This window comes from Phasianus colchicus, chromosome 1 (genome assembly GCF_987193195.1).
Source record: "Phasianus colchicus chromosome 1, bPhaCol1.hap1.1, whole genome shotgun sequence".
NCBI classification, from domain to species: Eukaryota; Metazoa; Chordata; class Aves; order Galliformes; family Phasianidae; genus Phasianus; species Phasianus colchicus.
This window is the reverse complement of record NC_143436.1, coordinates 128172174-128188670: the sequence shown is the minus strand read 5'-3', so window position 1 is coordinate 128188670 and position 16497 is coordinate 128172174. Positions and strand designations below refer to the sequence as shown.

The 16497-nt window shown below is 32.7% G+C and overlaps 1 protein-coding gene across 6 annotated transcripts in view; it reads right to left on the bottom strand.

The window, feature by feature from the left end:
* Window positions 1–16497, bottom strand: part of NLGN4X (neuroligin 4 X-linked) — a 167665-nt gene that overhangs the window by 124079 nt on the left and 27089 nt on the right. For all 6 annotated transcript variants that reach the window (XM_090126016.1, XM_090126037.1, XM_031596129.2 and 3 more), the window contains one exon: window positions 15409–15492. The gene's annotated coding sequence lies outside the window, so the exon portion shown is untranslated. The remainder of the gene's footprint in view (window positions 1–15408; window positions 15493–16497) is intronic.

Sequence of the window (16497 nt, the reverse complement as noted above, 5' to 3'; positions counted from 1 at the left end):
TAGGCCTACCTCTGGACTGGAAAAAAGTCTAACTGGGTAATAGAAAATTAGGCATCTTAGACATATGTTTGGAATAAATTGATAAAACAATTTTTAGACAAATTAAGGGAAGTGAATTGCATTTCTTCCGTAACGTTTACATCTTCAGGAGTTTAGAAAAATGTGTACAGATTTGCTTGTAAAAGCAGCTCCTAGTTGGAAGCATCACCCACACGAACAATCCAAACTAAAATGTTCAGTTTAATATGGCAACTTTTAACAACTTGACACACACAGAGAACTCAAAGATCTGAACCTGCATCCATTCATACACAACAGTTTTGAAAAGCAGTGTGTTTTGAGGCCAATAGAAAACTTATGGCCTTTGAAGAAAATGTACAATCTCTAAAGACATTGCTTGAATTTGATCATAAATCTGTTCCACAAGCAATGCTGAGAGGTGCTTAAATAGTCTATGATTCTGGCTTTCAGGGTTAAACTGATTGTACCAGGATGAGCAGTTAGTACCTTTCCACAATGAGCAGATTAATATTATAGCAGCTCTAAACTAAATCTGTAACCACTGGGGAACTGCGACATACAGCTTAAAAGACCTCTTTGCTCCAAGGTCAAACATCAGATTATAGAGTGATTGCAAGTTTTTGTGATCTGCTTGTGCAGGTTGTGAACAGTGAGTAACAAAAACAAACAAACAACAAAATAAATGCCACCAACAGCAAACACAAATATAAATGATAGATATGAAAACAGGAGATGGAGGACTGCACAGATTTCCTGGAATTTCTCAGCTTTTATTTATACTAACCAGTACATTAAACATGTACCTCAATTTTCATTCTCTGATCATTTCTATGTCTCTCAATTTTAAACAATTTCTTAATGTTCTACCGCATTAGTAGATTTCAGCAATATATTTATTATATCAATTGCCTAGAACCTGGAAAATATAAATATTCACCTAAGTGAATTCAACTAAACAGTATCGGAACAACATATCTACATTAGTGGATCAACCAAGTTATATGTTGCTGCTATTTCTGTGGTATTAAACTGCTGTTCGACCACAGCAGATCAGTGGGTAGTAGGGATGGAGAGGTTTTTAATGATTTCTCTTTTACATTACATTCTAATGTATTCCTCATTAACTCACTCTTGAAGATTTAAACATTAAAAATTAAATGAAAGTAAGATATCAGTGCTACAAATTAAAGAACTATGACGCAGCATTTCTTAGAGTGAAAAAAAAAAAAGCCAGCTGTATAAAATCATAATGGATCTTGAAGTTGGTCTTAGATTTATGGTTAGCAATAACTGAGGACAAAAGTAGATAATTCACATGCTTTTAAAAATAGAAATAAAACCTGAAAAACAATACAGTGTATGTATAAAAACATTAAAACAGTTTTATTTTTTTCAAAGGACATGCTACATTTAGCTTTCCCTTTCTTTCTCCAGAAAGGCTCTCAGATATGCTTGGAAAATGTCAAAAGACTCCTCAGGTTAGAAAAGACAATCACCATTTACTTTTCAGAAAACAGGCATGCATTTATATTGTATCATTGCTTCTTGCCTGCAACTAACAGTCTTACTTTAAATTTATAGGTCTGATATTAATTCAAAAAGAATTATGGGATTATGAGAAAAGCCTCCATACTGTTTTTAAGAATTCCTGTTCTCTCAGAAATGAAAACAATTTGAAAAGCAAGTGGAGGGAAAGCAGGAGTGTGATCATCACTATTTTTGAAAGAAAAGGAAAACACTTCTAAAGCATTCTGAAAAAAAAAAAAAAAAAATAGGACTTTGGATAAAGCTACCCAAAGCTGTTGTTAAATAATCACAGATATGGCCTTCCCTTATTTTTTCCTTGTATTTAAAATTATAAAAAATCATTAGCGCCAGGAAGACAAAACTAACAGGAAATGCTCAGTTAAGATAGTTGCACTTATGCCACTGATTAAAAACTGTACTTATAGCAGCTATTGCACATAGGAAAATGAAATATATATATATATACATGATTAGTCATTTCTCATAATTCTATCTGCTTCTTGAGATAAATTGATGAAGATCACAAATAAATGAGGTATCAATATTGGGAGTAGGAAAAAAAAAAGCATAAATTGTTTCAACTCTTTAAATTACTAATTATCTTCACATTACAGATGTGCTCTACTCAAATCAAGATTTGACCATTCATTGTATGAATTTAAGTTTATTATGACTGAACTGATGCTGCCAGATTCAAGTGCCATACATCAGAATTCAAATGAAGTCATAAAACATATATGGTCATGAAAAAAATATATATCAGCAGTGAACTTTGATTGCAAAGTATTGTGACAGAGTACTTAGTCTTTATTTGGTCAGAAAGAATCCAATGCCTAAAATATGATCACAGACATTGATTACAATATATAATTTATTTTTTTGACTGTCTTTGTCCAGTCATGGCTCCAGAATCTAAGAAAACACCACTCCTGTTATGTGTATGTGTTAAAGGGAAACATACAAAAATATCATTGGTGAAATTTAACATGGTTGCTGACTTAATTACCGGCTCTTACTTCTGATATGACCTTGTAAAAGAAATATCACACCTTCTAGGTCTACTCTTATTTCTTTTCTGAACTTCTGTTTTTTGAAATTAAAAAAGAAAAGGTTATGATCTGAAAAAGAATGATCAGCTCTGAATTTCTGTAAGGCAAAATCTCATGCAGAGTAAAATTTGTTATAACTGGAGTAAAAGAGAGGCATACAAAAAAAAAAAAAAAATCATTACATTATGTGTTTCTTAGATTTGCAGAATAGACTTTTATAATTCAAATAACCCTTCCCAAATATCAAAGTTCATCACCTATTACCACTGCAAGACACACAAAAGCATGTTCCTAAAATGGAATAGGTATAGCCTCTCTTTTTTAAGAACGCTCAAATGACTAAAAAGGAAAATTCTTAAGGCAATATCTCATTTTTGTCTACAAATCAATCAGGGAAACTCACAGATCTCATTCCTCTCTCATCTTCTCCACTTAGACTGTGTATGTCCTTCTCAAGGATGTAAGAAACTAAAACCCTTGCTGGAACTCATTGAGAAGGTGACTGAGGGACTGATTGTTATGCAATTTAATCTCTAGAGAAAGTTTAATGATTAGAATTCGATATCTTTCTGTTGGCATTTCAGCCCAAGCAGAAGAAACATTACAAGCATTACAGTAGCCAAAAACATGGTGAGAAAAGCAATTCAAATCACCTGGGCATATAACTTTTCCTCACCCAAACATGACAGAAAAACGCTGCTCTGTTGTACACATTCATAGAATTGAATTATGGATGAGACACAGGCATTATATTTTCATTGCATTACCGAGTTCAGTTACTAGGTGGTGATACTGTCTTCATTTATATGATAATGTCACAATTATGCACTCATCCTGGAAATGGGATAGTTGAGTGTGTACTCTTATTAACCTGAAGAAGTCTAAGCCCATACCTTCAATCTTTCATGTTATAAACATTAGTTTTGAAATAAGTCTGGGATCATTGTGGCAGCTATGTGTAACATTTTCAGCCCTAAACTGAAAGACATGGCTTGCAACTTTCACCTTTGAACTACAAGAAAACTATGACTTTGCAGATTCATAAAACTGAAACTCTTCCCGATAGGTAATCTCACTTCCAAGGAAGACTTAATACATTGAGTAATAGAGTTATTGCATGTAATACAAATTGAGACTAGGGATTATCTTTATAATGCTATCATATCATTAAGTCTTTTCTCACTTACTTTTGCCCTTAAGCTTTCTCTCTTTGCTAGAAAGTGGACAATTTCACTAGCAGAAGAGAAGAACATCCTCCAGGTACTGCTCCTGTGCTTTTTTGTTTCTCACTTAGTTGCCTTTATCCCAGTAAATGCTGGGTTGAAACTGTTACACTTAAGAAGAGAGACAGCTTGCCTCAATAGTAAATGACTCCACTAAGTTATATATAGGACAGAGTCACCAGAAAGCTAGATCTTAAGAGTCCAGAGCAAGACAACCATTCCTACTATTCCTATGCCACTTGCTGCCTTACGCTCTCTCCAACACTGAGCTCAAGAATCCACCTAGAAGAGTCTGTTATACATTGTGCTTAATGGCCTGTGCTTGCTGAATACACAATGGAATATGATCTTCTCATTAGTTGACTTAAGAACTTACAGTTGGGATTTCTGTTCTGTAATTTGAACCTCTGAATGCAAAGCAGGATATACCATACAGAAATCCTGTTACAGTTGTAGACCTTAGCCTATTCTCAGGCTACTGCTGTAGGTAAGCAATAAACTAAATAAGGCTACAGCACTGCCCTGCCACAGCATTCACTCTGTATTGTTAGCAATCTTCCAGGCATAGTATTTATTACCTTCCTGACAGTTTCCAGGCATAAAGAATAGAACAGGCTTTTCAGAACTTTAACATATTTATTACTTTGTAGTGTGTAGAACTGGTACCAGAATAGAAAAGGAAAGCCAACAATGAATGCAAAAATTGTTATTTCTTCTTGTTCACCCTGCCACTCCCATTATTGGAAAGTTCCCAGCTTCACCTAGCACAATGAGAAAATACCTCCTTTATACTAAGCTCATCAGCAAAGTTCATGTTCTTCTCATTCAGGTGCAGAAAAGTTAGATACTCTGTCAAAATGAAAAGCATACACTTCAGACAGCAACCGCTCCTACTTTATTTAACATTAAAAATGGGTTGAAATCAGCCACGGTAAAAACATCCTGAAGGTTACGTTTAAGAAATTCAAATACAGCTGAAATATAGAGTGATGATTTCTTCTCTCACTTCTTACCAAGATATACAGAATTTTCACCATAACACAGAATGTTGAGAAAAGCATTTTCCTATTGGTTTCATATGGGAACCAAGTTCTGATGACTAAAATCAGGAAGAGGATATTCTGCTCTGAATTTCTAATAATTTTCATCTGCTCTCTTACTAGGTCTATATCATTAAAAATGATGTGACATCCACTGATAAGAAAAAATTCAGTATAGAGAATTTAGACTAAACTTCAGCTATTTTCTCTCATAATCTTCTATTCTTTTTATCATCCAAAATAAAACCCTCCTCCCAAAAGCTATGTGCTATTTAATCAGAAAAGAAATAAAACAAACAAACAACCTACTGCATACTATCCTCCTTGAAGTAAAGTCAAATTTCAGTGAACAAGGTTATACATTCATTTTCATCATGTACATCTAATGTCAGTCTTTACTAACATAAAACCGATAGGTTTGAGGAAAAACAGTATTACTTGAAAATGTATGATTATTACGCTTCTATCTCTCAACTAGATTTAAAACAACTCTTTTCTGAATTGTTTCCTTTTCATACAGTTAGTAATATCTATGAATGACTTTCTAAAGGACCCATGCAGTACCATTATTATCATACTTTTTAGCACACTCTACCTGTTTCCACAGGAAAGCAAAACTAAATGGTTACTGTAAAAACTGCTGAGAGATTAATCATATGACTTGTCATAGACTTTTCTGACCATGAAACACATACAATATTTACAGTAACTGCACTGTAGTTTCATATGCAGTATAAAGTTCTGATCACAATTGAGAATAGAGAACAGAAGATGAGAAGATACACCAGTACATTTCATTATTAGGAGAATTTCTTTTTCTTGGCAACATGATTTCATGACACAACGTTATGCTACGCTATCTTTCCAAGACTGGGCTTATTCTTGGTCTCTCATGCTTCTGAATGTGTCCTCTTAGCAAAATGTCCTCTTCCCTCAGGACATTCTCGGTTCCATGTCTAATCCTCAAATCACAAAGTGTACAGCACTAGCTTGCTCTTTGCTCTAAGTCACAATTACATCCTCCAGATGTTTTCTTTTCTCTCATTTGTTCCTATCTTCTCTCTAATATTCATTTAACATATATAATATATATAAAGTATGAATACTCATCAGTTTACTCAATGCATAACTGACTTTTAATTGCAAACTGAATCTTTTTTCTTTTTTTAAATTTAATTATTTCTACATATTGGATGATACTGCAGAAACTATGGAATAGAAAACAATTTGCAGCCGTCAAGTTAACTAGGAAGATCTATTTTTCCTACCCTTAGTCAAATGATTTAGGTCAGGATTGAAAAACATATACTTTGTCACATGGCAGGAGTTACAGTGTCCTGTGTGCTACTATTATATCATCTTAAGAAATCCCAATAATAAGACATAATACCAACCAAAAATATCTACCACAAACTAATGCAGTCAATTAATAGAACAGATGGAGGTCAGGGCAGACAATTAAATCCCTTTGACAGAGGGGAAGATTATTCTACCTCGTATTGGAGATATGTCAGTAATTCCTGTCTGATCTGACTAACACTTTTATTCTTCAAAATAATTCCCTCTATAATGCCTTCTTTGGCACAAGAGGGAGAGATGTATCATCTAAAGGGCTTGCAAAATGCTCTATATAATGACTTATTTTTAAAGTAGTGGGAAAGGGCACATATGATTTATCAGCAGTATTTTTAGTGATTCTTAGAGAAAGAAAATCAACTACACTTTTTGCTTTTACTTAGCTGCTATTCTTCTTGAAGTCTGCCTCTCAAAGGGCTGAAATAACTATCACCTTGGCAGGTTGCTAACAATTTTCTTCTTTTGGAATTTAATATTGTCTTCCATATACATGGCAGTATCTAGAAGTCTTCATTCATTATTTCTCTAGCACTGATTTACTGACATACTGAAACTATTACAACGTTTGTAACTACTATGTTTCTTAAATTTGGGCACCAAGATAGTTTTCTTTCTGTACATCAAGTCTACAATGGTAATACTAAAAATTTGAAGGGTTGTTCCCATATTCTGACCATAGTGATTCAATATTTCATATTTCCAAAATAAAAGATTTGCATTGCAACATACTCTTGAGTTATTTCTATCTTTTCTGACTTGTTGATTTTCTGCATATACATTACAAACAATAAGCTAAAGGTAAAAACTACAAAAAAACTACATGTAAAAATTGTGCATGAAAGAATTTAAATAAAATTTGTGAATGAATTTTTCTAAAAAAAAAAAAAAAAAAAAAAAAAAAAAAAGGCTCAGTGTCAAAAGAACCTTAATTTCTTTTGAAAAAGAAGTGACTTGGGAAGACAGTTAACAAAAAATAAGCTTTCAAATCAGTGCTTTTTTTTCTTTTTAAATGTTACTACTTGGATTGCACAGTCCCAGCTCCAGTTTTCATACTGGAATTTCTTATACGTTCATTTTCTTCCGTAAGCTCATTTATTGAAAATTGTTGCTTTGTAAGGTAAAAATTTCTACAATCTCATCAAAGCTTAGTCTTTCAGCTTTCTGTTCTTCAATGAATTTTACTTTTCAATTCATTTGAAATTTATGCTGAGAATAACAGATTTGAATTTCTCATGCCTCTGTGTACTACATTACCTCCCTGCTTACACTTTTCAGTTGTAGTGACTTCTGAATTTAGGGAAAAGGTGTTTTCATTCTATTTGTAAAACTTTGTATTGTAGTCTCACATCATTGCACTCGGTTGTATTTCACTAGTACTTCACTAAAAATTCTAAAATATAAAGTGATTTCTGTAGCTTTTAAAATATTTACTTTTCATTTGGTTAAGTAATGTATATTTGTATATGTATATTACCTACTTGTGTGACCTGGTGTAAGGAACCTGCTTTGGCAGGGGGGTTGGACTCAATGATCTCTGGAGGTCCCTTCCAACCCTTACAATTCTGTGATATTTCTTTCAATTCCCTTCCCTTAATCAGGTTTAAATGTACAGTACAGTTTCCAAATCTCTAATTATCCACCCCCTATCATTTTAAGTGATTGATCATCACTATACAAACTTGTAATTCAACGATCTTTTTTGCTGTTGACATATCAAAGAATCATGGAATGTCTTGGGTTGAAAAGGACCTCAAAGATCATCTAGTTCCAACCCCCTTGCTATGTGCAGGGTTCACAGGCTGCCCAGAGCCACATCCAGCATGGCCTTGAATGCCTCCAGGGATGGGCATCCACAACCTCCTGGGCAACCTATTCCAACCTGTTCCATATATATATTTTTAGTAACTCAAGATAATGAGAAAGAAAAGAAGATAAAGTTACTTTAAGAACTTTAAGTTACTTTAAGTTACTTCGTGGGAAGAAGAACTGAATTGCTCTTAAATAGAAATAGAGAATCACAGAGTGGTACTGGAAGGAACTTCTGAAGGTCGTCTGGTCCAAGCTCTCTGCTCAAGTGAGGCCATGTAGAGCTGGTTCCCTAGGACCATATTTAGACAGCTTTTGAATACCACAGAGTTATTAAAACTTCCTCAATCTCTCTGAGTGACCTATGCCAGTGCTCAAATTTTCAATCAGAAAACTAAAATTAAAATTAAAATTAAAAAAAAATAAAAATAAAAGATATAAATATGTCACACTGTCATCCAGAAAAACTACTATTTACTTTAAAAGGAAATGTCCAGAAAAGATTGGGACATATACAATGAATAACATTTTTCATTTACAATTGGCTTATCAGAGTCATCAAGAAAAATACTCAGATATATGTTATGTAAAAAAACACCAAAAGATTCAAATCAATTTCTGAAATATGTATGTTACCATCTTACAAGACTTGAGTATCAGCCACTTCCTACTCTGTCAATGAAATAAGCCAATCAACTGTAATTCAAGTGAAAAATGATGGCCCTATAATTCCTAAGAATGGCTTGCATTTTCAAAGCAAAATAAATTTTGTAGGTTTTTTTTTTTTTTTTTTTTCCTGCCAGTGTTATAAATTCAATTCCTTAAAATCAGCAAGAACAAAGTACTTGTATGAGAATAACATGAGCTTCACATACAGAACACTTAACTCTGTCAAAGAATTTTGGTAGTATGCATGCAGTCAATCTGCAGAAAGGATCCCAGTGTAAAAGGAGAGAAAGGCAATTAAGTGAGTAGTTTGTACAGTGTTCCAATTAGTTTCAGAAAAGCAAACCTGGATATGGAGATAACTTTTTTTTTTCCTCAAAAAAAAAAGAAAAAAATAAAAAACACACACACACCAAAACAACAACAAAAAACCTAAATAAACAAAGAATCATTTTTTTATTCCTTGGATTAATAATCTATAAATATAGTGCAAGTTTTTGCTTGCAGTGAAAGTTAGCTGGTAACTTTAATTGGAAATTAGTTATGAAAATAGGCATTTATTTTTAGATGACTCATTACAAAATAGATGTGCTTCATTTGCCTACTGTTGTGTTATATCTCTTTCTAATGTGTATATCTCTATATTTACTGTATCATGAGCTCTTTCCACCTTTTCCTTGAATTTAAATTCCAGGTATATGTGTATACGTATCTGTTCCTGGAGCTTTTATACAAAGTTTTGTGTATTTTACATATGAAAATATTACATTAGAAATAACTACAATGAAAGAAAGGAATTATAATTCTTGAAAAACTTCAGTAATATTTCTAATTAAGACAAAGTTAAGCTCTTTGCAAGAGGTCTTGTGTTATGACGCTGCATGATAAAGATGAATTTTAAAGTCCATCTACATACATATAAATATATGGCCTTAAAGACTTAATGTCTTGTTAACGTTCTGTAAACAGCTGTGTAAGCTTTAAATCCACATTCATGTTCTGAGCACAGATGGATGAATTTCGATCACTACCAATGGATCTGCAATCAGGTGAAAAAGAAAATAGTTTTTATCTCTTCAGAAGCAGACTCTATAATGCCTGAAAACAGATGGAATCTAAATTTGACTTAAGTAGTTTCAAATACATACAGAAATTTTGAACTTTATTTCAAGTAGTAGATAACAGTTATTACCACATTCCTGTTCTGTTTTCTTCCTTTTGGCTTTTCCTTGGGAACTAATAATGGAGTTCAAAACAGCATAAATTGAAGAAAATATCTTTTTTTTTTTTTTTTTTTTTAAATAATGAACATTGTAGAAAAAAGTATTTTAGATATTTTTGGCTTTTATGTTAAAGACAATAGAAAAATGCTGCATATAGGCATTTTGTGAACAATGTCAGTAGAAAATCAAAACAATAATATATACAGCTGAAGAATACTTCATGTCTGAGTCTAAACGGGCATGCAATTAAGGCTGAAACTACTTAACATTCACATACACAAATAAACAAATTTACTTTCAGAACCAGTGATTTTCAGTTCTAAGATATTTCTGCAAGCAGTTTGACTTTCTGATAGCAAAAGCATTTTAATTTTCTTTTTTTCATTTGAAAAAGAAATAAATTATCTTCACTAGTTGCTCAATAGCTGCATCAATTTGTTTTCAGGGCAGTGATTAGCATAATTGTGGTGGATTACTTGCATTTGGCACAGAACAGAAATAATTCAGTACTTTTCATCATTAAAGAACTATGCTACATTGTTTCCTCTAGCAATACAATACTAGCATTTTTAAAGACAGTTAAATATGCAGTCAGTTTCTCAAAACAAAGCCCAGACTATTTTCCTCTCCTCTGGAATTTTCCGCGACACCAGCGTTCCAAATTCATTCCCAGAAGTTCAGAACAACTACATCTCTTCTTGCCAGCTCCTAGAACACTAAGAATTCCTCTTCAAGTCTCTCTATCCCATTAAACGAACAAGGTCAAATCCAAAAAAGTCCTAGGTATCTAACACAAGATTTATATTCAGATGAGGATCCAAATGGTCTTTATGTTTCTTACTAGGTAACCTTAGAAATACGTAAAATGTTAGAGGCCCACTCTTTTGTATCATAAAGCACAGTCAGGCTTAGAGCCACAAAAATCCCACCTAATATTCTAGATACCTGAAAAGCCCAGAAGAATAATAGTTTTTCCTAGAGACAGAAAGATATGCTTCTGCGTGCAGCCAGCTGTCTAGTGTCTTGATTGACTAGCTTACTGCTTGCCTCACACTTATGTTTGTTTTCACAATTAAAAAGTAGGAACAAATTTTAGTTCTAGATAAGTGGATACGTTCTTTGCTGCCTAAATGAAGTAGCCTACCTGTGAATTAGGTGTCTAGCAACTCACTGGGAATCTACTCTGCTTACTTAATGTCTAGATATATATCCAGAGTGTGGAAATTGAATTATTTGAGTATGAAGCCCTTGTATATGAGTCTAGCAGACACAAAATAACAGTTACAAGAAAGGAGGCCTTCTAGAGTACTTCTGGAAGCATAACAGAGTAGTGCAAGACTCCTAAAGTTGCACTAGAAGCAGTCTGATCTATCACAAAGATCCAAAAAGCTAAATTCTCCTGATATAATAACTATGTGATAAACAGAAGGGATCCTTGTTTAAACAGGTTTCATCTTTAATTAATTTCTTAAAAATTTACCAAAGCAAAACTTTACAATTCTAGATTTATTTTCCATCTACTTTCTCGCTAAATTCCAGTTCCTATGCTGATTTTCTTAAAAGTACTATATGTGTGTTACAAATTATCTGTCATGTATATACGAGACCATTTACTTTGAGATTCTTACATGTTTAATAAATGTAGCCCTGGTTATCATAACTTATGTTATAACTTTTATTAAAAGGATTACATTATACGGTTGCCTTAAACTCTAGAAACTAGAGCTGATGATTCCAGAGCTAAAATGGTATTTTGCAAAAGATGCAGAAGATGGTCTCACTTGCTATACTACTGAGATATCCAAACAAAACATGGCAGTTGTGTAGTTAACAACGAAGACACAGAATGTTATGAACTTAGCATGAAGAACAACACTGTCTATAATTTATTTACAGTAAGGCTTTACTGTCAAAGGATACTATTCTACCCTTTATAGCAAAAAGAGGTGGTTTTTTTACTCCTCGGTTAAAAATTATCAGCACAAGCTGAAACAACATCACTACTTATTCAGTACAGTACATGTAATTTTTATGAGTCACAGTGATAAGACATGTTCCCATTGAAGCATTAATTAAAATATAAAAATAGTATTTAAGTATGTATATATATAATTAAATATATTAAATCTGGCACTCAAATTCTTTGAATTTAATATGACTGAATTAAAAAAAAAAAAACATTTCTAATTACTCAAATGAGCAGCATATGCAAAGTATACGATATGATTATTTTATATTTATTTTTCTTGCTTGAATATTTCAGTATTATGCAGACTGGATGGCTAATTGTGATTCCATGAACTACAATTAGCCATCCAGTCTGCACAATACTGAAATTACATAATTTTAAGTCCTTTGTTATTGCTGTGGTACAATGCTCTAAATAATGCCAAAGTTGTAAATAGTTGAAGTTAATTGTCTAAAATATCAGTTGTGTTTATGGAAGCATTACTTAGATAAGAACAGTTTATACATCTTAAAGTTTTAAAGGAATCACGCATCAGATTTTTATTTTTTAATCACGCTAATTATTTTAGGCAAAAGTGTTAAATACTTTTAATTGTATTGCCACCTGAAATAAATTTAATCCTCTGGAATATTTTTGTGATTGTTACATCATAATTGCATAGATCTAGATTACTTGGATTCTTCAGAAATCTACATTTTGGTGGAAATCATTACAGTATCCACATTTAAATAGCTAGGTCAGTCACACTGAAACATAAATACTGCAATAAAAGAAAGAATAGATACGTCACTTCAAATTCCCATACCACAGCATCAGTGATCTCATGAAGCTATTGAGACTGCTACACATAATTTGCTAAGGTTCAATTTACCAATCATTCAATGAAAGCACTGTTTAACAAGAGTTTGCATTGTCCAGCTGAGAGTGCTTCCATTTGTGCCATAAATCATGACAATAGGAGGAAAAGCAAAGATTCCAATGAACTACATTGAATCCTGAGATCTGAGGAGTTATACTGTGCCCTGACTCTCCTCAGACAGCTAAAAAATGATCAATTTCCTAAAACTCTCATGATTAGAACTGGAGTGATTTATTCCTGCCTTCTGAAGTGAAGGCTTCATTATTCCTTCACATTTGTTACCATAAATGATACAAGGCAAAAGGCTTGATCAGAGTCTGAGACCATGATCAAGAATCTGACAGTATGTAGCATGTGGCTACATCAAAGAAACTACACAGCATCCCTCAGATTACCACAGGGCTCCATCTGCACAGTCAGCTGTCAGGTCAGGATTTTAGAATGAAATTCTACCATTTAAACTAGCTTCTACCTGTGAAGTAAGATCAAAATCTGAGGACCATTTACTTGGTTTCATGTTTGTTACTATATTGGACATCACCAGCAGGCATTCGCTTGCATACTCTAAACATTAATTGCACTTTTCTCTCCTTAAGGAGGATCATTTTGATTGCAGGATTATGGTGAAGAATTTTAGCAGGACTTCTGTATGAGAATGATAGCAAGAAAATAGTAAAAGTTGTCAAGACGTTTCTGTATTTTCCTTATATATAAACAGAACAATACAGCAAAAGTCATAACAACTATTATTTTTGAAACACTGATGATTCCCACCACTCTTACAGTTCTTCTGATCATGCAAATGGTTCCCTGCTCTCCCTGCTCTACAAATATATCATCACAGTTGGTTTGGGTTGTGGTCTCTTCTTAAAACCTTCAGATCTATTTCATTTCTTGACAACTTCCCATAAGAATGAAATCTTCTTCCAGACAAAGTATCAAATTCTTTAGCATATACTAGCATATATCTGTTGTGGTTGTGGTGAGTAATTTAGGATTGGCAATTGAACATATATGGTTGTGACAATTTACACTTCAAGAAACCAGCAAGCAGAGGATCTGCAATAAATCTGAAGTAGATTTAAAACTTCAATTTTTATTCTTTTGGTTTATGTTTAGTTCAATTATCACTTCAAACAAGCAAGGAAACTTTCAAAAGGCACATCTCTTCTGATGTCTAACGGTTAAAATAGAGAGATCAGTATCTCACTTTTTTAGTGTTGTTTGTTTCTCTTTCCTCTGATTCACCATGAATTTCCTTCTTTGCGTTATTAGGAAAAACAAACAACATGCTACGAAAACATTGAAAACTACAATCACACCATCCCTCAGATTTCTTTCCAGATTCTTCTCACCTTCTGTCATTTACCTCAGTATACTCTGATAGATCTTGAGATTATTAGACTTTCTGCCCCTTCTTGGGACTGGGTGTGGCGAATTTTAAACATGAACTGTCAATTCCAAAGAATCAACTGATTATTTTGACTTTAACTTCAGCTGTGTTTTATTTGCATTAGCTTTGCATTCTTTAGATAAATTATTTTCCTTTTTTCTGATTCTTTTCAAAATCACAAGTTCTCTGAGGAGAGTAGATAATTGAATCTTACGTATGTATTCATGCATGCGTGTACTATTATTATAATAACCACTAAGAGTTCAGCTATGACTGTGGTCAGCATGGATGCTAAACTATTAAATAGGCTCCTATTCATCAAATGTTTTTTATTGTATTACATTTAAATTACAACAAATTGGAATAAACATGGTTCAGTGATGCAAAATCACAAGAGTTTACAAAGCTGTTATTTTTCTTTGTCTGATTTTTACAATTCACATAATTGTACCCTCATCTCATAACCAGTCTGCTATACTCCGACTTATTGCTTATTTACAACTCTATTATCATATCAGACACATTGCTATTTCTTCTCCCAAAATTTAGGGCCCAAAGATAAATTGAAGCTGCATCTGGTACAGCGGTGGTGTTAGGGAAAAACATCTCATCTTCTTCAAAGCCTACAGAGTATAAAATGTGAGAAGGAAGTTCTATGCCATTAGATGAACTTTTCTAGACATTTGTGTATGTCCTTCCTTATTATTAATCAATAAACCAGACCTAGTATGAAAGAAAGACTGTTAGATAAAGCCAATGTTTTTTAATATTTCATGTTTCATATTTCATCTTGATAGCATGTGTGTGTGTGTACATATGTATACACATTTGCATATGTGTCTATGTGTACTATTAAATAACGTTACCTCATATTTTACAAATAAAGTGAGAGAAAAAGATATGCCTTCTCATGTCTAACTCAAACCTTACTGACTATCAGTATCACAATAGCCAACTTTAATTCACTATCTTTTAACTCTTTTAAATCTTTTAACAGCACTCTCATACTGTTTCATATTTCCAGAACTGAAAAAATATACAAAACTCCTGCTTACCATGAATAAGTACATAAACAGCATTACGATTTAGAATGGACTGCATTCCAGGTCTTATTGTATGAACACGTGATAAACCATAAACATTTTAACTGGAAGTATGTATTGCAAACACATATTTCAAATAAACTTAAGGACATCAGCAAAGGAGGTTGGCTATTCATCTATTTAATATATTTTTCAGAGAACAGTATTGTTCTGACCATAATTTTAGTACTTACCACTGTGTTGCATCTTTGAGAAACCTTCAGAATCCCCCCAAAGGAGGCAGCATGCCATCATTTTAGTTACAGCACACACGTTGCCTGTTAGAAAGAAATATAAGGTGCTCTTCAGTAAAAGAAGGAAAAATAGCAGACTTATTAGTCACTATTAGTGACAAAAAAATACTTATGATTTACCTGCAATATTGATTTTCTAGATTAAATATATAGAGGTAGATAATCAGAAGATAAAAATATGATGATAATCTATTGATGTTTGCCATAACAATTACTAGATTGTTTATTTAGAATGTGCATATCAATCTCTCATGCAAAATTTCTTTTAATACTTTAAACCACAGAGGTACTCATTTTAGGGAAAGAAAATTAAGGGAATTGCCTTAAGATAAACTTTTTTACATTATTATTATAAAAATATTTATTTAAGCATATGCTGTAAATGTTCAAATGGAGAGTGTTACATCGTGTGACAGTTATTTATTATTTCCTAAAATTATATACTATAGACTTTAGCAGAAAGTATTATGGAAAAATAGCAATAATGCACTTTCTCTGATCCTCGATCAGATTTAGATATTTAAGTCTCAGATGAGTATGGTTTACTTCAAGAATTTCAATTAGTTTACCTGGATTTAACTATCTTTCACAAAAATGTAGTATTATTTTTTGTTTGTCTTCTACATAAGTAATGATGACCAGAAAAACACTACACATGGACCAGACATTTCTTTTTGAACAATCAGTAATTCACAACTGGAGCTTACACAGCAAATAACATTTTAATTGGTAATTTATTTATCAATAAACTATTCATTTAGATACTTAAACAGACTAACTATCAATATTTGCCAATAGTCTCTTCTGTGAGGACTACACCGAGACACTGGAATTTAAATTTCAAAACATAACTTTTAAAAAAAGTTACTGCAAATCATTTGCATTTGTTTGAAGACTGCATTAGCTGAAATACTCTTCTCACAAAAATCAGCATAGCCACAGTTATGGCATTGTACATATGCTACTTGTATTGGTTTTTGTTTGTATCTCTTAATGCACCAAGATACTACATATCATTTATTCATATTT